Source organism: Bradysia coprophila (genome assembly GCF_014529535.1).
Source record: "Bradysia coprophila strain Holo2 chromosome IV unlocalized genomic scaffold, BU_Bcop_v1 contig_81, whole genome shotgun sequence".
In the NCBI taxonomy this organism is placed as follows: domain Eukaryota; kingdom Metazoa; phylum Arthropoda; class Insecta; order Diptera; family Sciaridae; genus Bradysia; species Bradysia coprophila.
In genome coordinates, this window is record NW_023503375.1 from 113,501 (window position 1) to 120,692 (window position 7,192).

Sequence of the window (7,192 nt, forward strand, 5' to 3'; positions counted from 1 at the left end):
CACATGATTTTGAATTAAGACTCGATTTCTGGAGAAAAACACAAAATGATTGCTATCATAATCCCTCGGTGCTACAATGTTCGTATGGCAACTCGTACACGAGTTTAAACATGATGGAAGTTTTGATGTCATCCACCCAAACATTTCCATTTTTTTTACAATCAAATTCTAGGGGAGAAGAATGTAGTTGGTATCATATGCAATAGTCGGATGACTAGAAATTTCTCTCTCAGACAATGAAAAAATGAAGACTGAAATAAGGTAGAAACATCAGTCGTTGAAAGTAGTGAATTTGTTCTTCAAATCGTTGAAAAGAGTTAAGTTATGATCACAAACGTCTCGTCACTTACGTCCCTGATGAGTCCCCGAGTGTGCTGTTTCCACATAAAATTAACAGGAATTTGATGAACCAAACCGAAGTTTACTGGACGAAACGGTGTTGTTACGATAATCATCTGCTATCGCCATCAATGACAAAAATTAGCAATGACATCAGGTTAATGTGGTCTGATATATTGGAATCAAAGTTGAAACAAATGAAGTAAAAGATTTTGTGTCAAACACTAGGCAATACTTTGAACAGCATAAGTAGTAGATTTAATACTTAATCGTTATGCATGTCAATATTTTACCATTATAAACATCTGCTACGTAAATCTGAATACAGTTGACGTCACTCAAATTTAGGCACAAATTGGTTTCAGCTGTTTTTATGCTGGTCAATCTCATACAAAACCTAACTGATCATACGTCTTTATACGGTTTTACCACTAAAAACGGCTTCCATGCTTAAATTTCTGTGACGTCAACTGTAATGTCGATATAAAATTGCGTCAAGAAAAATCGACAAGCCATATTCCAGTGCACACGAATTCAAATAAAATGTTTGATTGTAACTCAAGGGTGTAAGTGGAAAAATGGAGTTAACAATAAATTATTTGAAAGATAGATTTAAGCGAAACGTGCATGACATAAATTTCCCAATCTATGGAAAACGATTTTAATTCGTCTCAGTGATTTTCATGGAATCACATATTTATATAAATAAATGGTGCTCATATCTATGAGAGATATTTTACGGAGATGTTTACATTTAATTTGTCTAGACGCTAATCAGAAGATTATCTGATGTGTACCTGATTAACTGATTCTGTCGTTCAAACACCTGAGTTTAATATAAATGCCATTAAGTGCGTACGTGGATTGAGACATATTTACAAGAAAATTTAGCGCAGCCAATAAATTGAGAGTCAGTGATACGATACATTATACAGAGTATCTACGAAATGTTCAAACAAAATTTTGAACTAACAAATTCATTGCTAATTGTTTCAATTAGTGATGTAAAAAAACTGTTTCCGTTGGAAAATTTTACTATCTGATTTACATGATTCAAAATGAAAAGTCAATGAAACGTAATTGAAATTGCTTTGAATATACTACACTTACTCAACCTATCTCCAGTGGAGAATCTCCACCGACGTCAGTGGAAAAAAGTTTAAGAATAAACTCTTTTCATTCTCTGCTGTATGGTGCATTATGTTCGTCCATTTCATTGAACCATTTATTTTTCGTGGCTCGTTTTAACTATGTTCCTATAGAATAGGTGTTTCCTTGTTTAATTATTATGATCTACGGAGGCAGACCATTTTATTTAACATGACGTATTGAAGCTGGACTATCATCAGACAACTGCAAACAAGGTAAATGCTATCATGTGATTGGCTCAATCTCTTTCCTGTAATATCGTTGTTTGTTTGGCTTGCTAATTATCTTTTGCTATCTGTATTTGAATTATTGGTAAATTGATTTACTGAATTTGCTTCACTTACCGCAAATTTAGCAAGATTTTTAACCACGGTGGCGGGACATTTATACACGGTAAATATCGTCAGGAACGATAATATCGATTTTTAGACCATAATATCGTTTTCTCAAAAAAGTTTATTACTCAACTTTTATACACTGAAGTCGGTCGTAACTACAGAGGAGATAGGTTGAGTAAGTGTAGTATATTTATACCACGAACACTATACCGATTTGCTCACGAGCAAGTCTAGCGAATCACAGTTGAAATAAAATTTCAACTCATCACCGAACTAGCTCACTAGTACAAACTTTACAATTTTATTTCATTTTAAATCGTCAAGAGGTGATGGGTTTGATAAAGTCGGATGGTGCGTTTAGAACTTGCGCTATTATTGATACAATTGACACTCATTTTTCAGAACGGGATATACATCTGTTGACGATACAAATGAAGTAAAAGATTTAGAGTCAGACGCTATGCGTTAATGATACAGAAGCTATACGCTCGGCCTTTTTAAAAAGTTAAATAAATACGAGATCATGTTTCGCAGACATATACATAAAGATGGTTCGCATTACGATGTTACAGAGACGCAGCAAACGTGCAAACACTTTGGTTGCATTTACTTATTTATTTTCATTATTAGTTGCTAATTCAAAATAAAATCCATACTTGAGAAGAGTGTTTTTGTCGTACCCTCACACAATTTGCATAATATTGTTCAATGGCAGCACGACGACAATTGGAATTTTTTTTTCTCTCATTATTACCAACCAACAAAAAGGTTCAAGTGTCTTGCGTTTATTCTTCTCTTTCACATTAATTCACGCTTGCAATTTGTGTGTGTAGGAGGACAGATGTGTGAAATTTATGCCTGATAGTAATCGAAAATTCAGCACAATAACCGCTCAAGTTAATATTCTTATTCAAACTTTAATAAAAAAATCCGAATCATTGAGTGTTCAAGGGTAAGTTTATTATGGAAACTGGGGGGTGAATTTATTATATGAATATTGCAGCATTTACAATACTTTGTCGAAGTAGGTATGTACCTATAGTATACGCTTGTAATTTTCAAGTGTATATTTAACGCATTATAATACAACGAATCAAAATAATATTTCCGCGCGAAAATCATTTTCACAGTGAAATGATTCCGCGAATTCGGTTTAAATGCGAACATAAACCAAACGTTCACAGCACACCATTTATAAATTATGATCGTTTTGTTTGAATTGAAATTGTTGAGATTGTATGTGATTTTGATTTGTTTTAACTCATATATATATAATGCGGATGAGGATGAGAGTCAAATATAAAAGGAAAGTTTTTGAATTTCGTAGTGAAACAGTTTTGTTTATGTGATGAGTATCAACATTTCGTACAAATTCCGCAGAATATTCACAATTGGAAATTATAACTGTGAATCTAATTAAAATTTTGAGGTAGGTTTTGAGTTAATCTAATTATATTCAGACCAACGAAATCATAATGACAATCTCTAATATCAAAACTAACGTCCGTCCAATTTCAAAACTTTTCACCAGGTCGATATTCATAACAGGTTCGTTTTAGCAGTATTCTCTATGAACAGTAGGCGAAACTGATCATTTTGATCTGCTCTGAATATGAAAACTGATAGTCTGAAACTAATTACGATCTGATCTTTTCATCTAGTGTTTGACATGTCTGGAATACCGACGATGTTTTAATATAGGTGATCTAAAAAATTCCTAAAAAGCTTAAATACACACACGGAATTTTGGAAACCGACACATTTTCTGTTTCTGTGTTTTACTTGATTTCTCCATAAAAAATACACGCAAAATTCACAAAAAAACGTGAAATAGAAAATGTGTCGGTTTTCAAAATTCTTCCCAAATTTGGTGTACTGTACCGATTGAGCTAACTGGACCTCTGGATCTAATTTTTTAACTATATACTCATGAGTCCTGAGTCAGGACGTCTCAGACATAGTCCATATAAAGTTTTTATAGATCTCTAAGAAGAACTGAGATCCTGAACACAGTTCACATACGTCCCATCCATTAGTCATGATCGTTATTCTAAAACATCAACTGCTAGTGACACCTATGTTCTAATAGACCAATCATACGACTACGATTTTCAATTGTTACATGTAATATGGGTATGCACAACAGGCCCATTTGCGGGTCAGATAGTTGGATTGCGTCAGTTTTCCTTCAAAATCCAAAATCCTTACAAATAAAATAGTAATACTTTGTGGAATAATTTTTAATCCTATCTGGGTATTGAAGAAATGTAATTCTTTCAGGTATCAAAATTGGAACTAAACGTGATATTAGGATTCCAACCTCCTCCGGCAATCTTCTCCGATCGGACCTATTCCACGTCAAAGTTATTTAGTCGTTCACTCTTAGTACTTTCAGATCAGACTCAATTACATCTTTCCATCTCGCTTTTGGTCTTCCTAGTCTGTGGCTACCATCGGGATTTATATTTAGCATCAAACGATGATACTATTGCAAAATTAAAAATGAGCTTTTCAGATTTTAACGGCATTCAGATTTTAGAAAGTCTTGAGAACTAATAGCTCTAAATGTTTACTTTTTCATATGAAAGCCCTTAAAATGCACAACAGTGCAGTAGAGGTGGGCGCCGGCGCCAGCCGCGCCGATCGCCGCCAAAAAAATACCTAAAAAAGACGTCGCCGCCGCCGAAACATTAAAATCGGCTAGCCGATCGCGTCGCCGCCGGAAACATTAAAAACACTACGCCGCCGCCGCCGACTAGTTTTCTTTTATCACTTTTCGGCGCAATATTACGATTTTATTTAATAATCAAAACACAACCTAATATTTGTGAATTTTCCAAAATGTATTTAAGAGTTTTCAACGTTTTTGAATTTTTTACTTTTCATGTTTCTCGTCATCGATGGTTTTTGTGTTTTTCTCTGGAAATCTACAACACACAGTAGTCTCCAGGGCGACATGTGGTTTTTCTTCAGAAAATAGTTAAAAAGTGATCAAATTTGCCGAAAATAGTTGGTATTCTATTTGAAGCACACACTTTCGCTTTCTACTAAGAAAAAGTAAAGTAGCCTTTTAGGAAAAATGTTATTTCCCGGTAGCGTCATCGGTTAAGGAAACGAACTGAACGATTGCTAAAAACGAGAGTGACTAATCCTCTAAAATTGTTTACCTTCGCTTGATTCAAATAGTACATTTCATGCTTCGGGGCCGGATATTAGGGTAGATTTTCAAATTTTCTCGGGTTTTCGGCCCTCTGCCTGAAAACTTACACGTGCACCTGTTTTGGACGATTGATTTTCTCACTGGAGTCACATACCGCCATGAGTCTCAGACTTCTTTACTAAGAGTCCTCCCCCATAACAATATTTTCCTATACGGAGTATCTGACAAAAGGCTTGGAAACGATTACTCTCCTTATGGTTGGAGCTTATCACTAGGTTGACATCTATTACTTGGTTCGCCACCTCCTACTAATTTAAGACAGGTTTAACGAGAGTTAAGCTAAAGTTAAGCTATAATCTACTCTCTCTTATAAAGAAAACACTATTAACGAAAACAAATGTAAAATTTTAGAACGAATTTTTTCTAGAAATGTTTTCCTTTGAGCGCCGTTTTTTGCGCCGAGTTCGCCGCCGCCGCCGATAAATATTGTAACGTACGCCGCCGCCTAATTTTGAAAAATCGGCTCAGCCGATTCCAGCCGCCGCCGATACTTTTAAAGAAATGTACAGCCGTCGCCGAAAAATATAGATCGGCGCCCACCTCTACAGTGCAGCACCGAAGTTGACTTTCACGTCACTCAAATAGAGGACTGAAACGATCAAAGTTGGCTATTTGTTCTTCAATGGTTGTCAAAAAATGAAAAAAATATCCAACAGTTGTGTTTTTGGCCTTCTAATTGAGTGATGTCAAAGTCAAAGTCAAAGTTCGGTGCTAGGTGCGTTAGCATAAATAATTGTATTACTTTTATCTTTATTTTTGGTTGATGCTTTTAAAAACTTTTTGTTATGTAAATCATCATTTGTTCGATAAAATATATTCCTCATTTCTGATTGAAAAGACGCTTTCTTTACTGATAATACCAGATGTCACCACATCTGAAAATTCTATGGATTTTGAATTCAGATCTTGGAAGACCAAAATGTAATTCCTCTAGGAATGAAAGATTCGGTCGCGTCTAGATTCATATTCTGTGCACCAATCTTAAGAAAAGTTCGTGAGAGCGAGCGTTAGCTGTGCCTCCATACAACATATCGTCGGAAACATCACTAAAGGGAGTATCTCCGATATCTCAGAAACTACTGAGCCGATTTTGAAAAACTTTCTTGAAAGGCAGTGAAAAGGTGAATTTTGAGTCCGACGTAAAGTCAATCGAAAAGTTCGGAAGATATTGTCAAAAAACTGAAAAAACAGCTTTTTTAAACATGTGAGACATTTGAGCCGATTTTGGTAAAATTTTATTTTTCCCTGAAAGGCAGCAAAAAGTAATAAGTTTTTTAAAAGGCTCGGAACAGGTCAAGCTGAAGCTGACCTGAAAATACCTGAACATGTTTCGACCTGAACCTGATTCAGTCAACTTTGACCTGACCTGATTTTACCTGAAACCTGATTAGAAGTATCAGGTCTGACCTGACCTGAAACCTGACAGGTTGACCTGAAAATTTGCATGGAAAATTCAGGTCAACCTGAAACCTAACCGGACAGGTTTCATAAATTCAGGTTCAGGTCAGGTCAGGTTTCGCGGTCGACCGATTCCGAGCCTTAAGTTTTGAGCTCGACATGAAGTCAATCGGTCATACGGTTCGGAAGTTATTGTCGAAAAACTGAAAAGCCTCTAGAGAACACCTTTCAAGCAAAAACAAAGGTTTTCAAAATCGGTTCAGTAGTTCCTGAGATATCAAAGATACGCCTTTTAGTCATATTGCCGACGATATGTGGTAATTAACATTGTCTGGTTGAAGTAACAAATATTTTTTAGGAGATCATATCAACTGGTATTTCTCTTTCTTTATTTGTACTTGCCTGAGAGTCAGATCTGTTAATCGTTTAAATGACATTCCATTTTTCCACGAGAACTTTTGCTACTTTTCTAAGACACGATTTGTTCGAGTCTGTCCTACTTCTGTAAAACAAGTGAAGACCTTAAACATTTATTTTGAACCAAATTTATTTTAACGAACTAGCCGTTGTTCACCTAATAGTTCACCATATCTCTGTATACATTTCAACAAATGCTCTAAAAATAAAACTTTCCGGAGGATTGTTAGTTAGGATACATCACACAGAATGGTGAGGTGTTTTAATAGGAATATTTCATTTTACGACTACATGTCTTACGACATATTATACATTTTGTACATGGACGCAG

General features: G+C 35.3%; 1 long non-coding RNA gene across 1 annotated transcript; it reads left to right on the forward strand.

Annotated features, from left to right (window-relative positions):
* Positions 1-5,225: 5,225 nt before the first annotated feature.
* On the forward strand, positions 5,226-5,539 carry LOC119072310. The gene is made up of 2 exons (XR_005086837.1): positions 5,226-5,330; positions 5,398-5,539. It is a non-coding gene; the product is annotated as an uncharacterized LOC119072310 (long non-coding RNA).
* Positions 5,540-7,192: the final 1,653 nt, after the last annotated feature.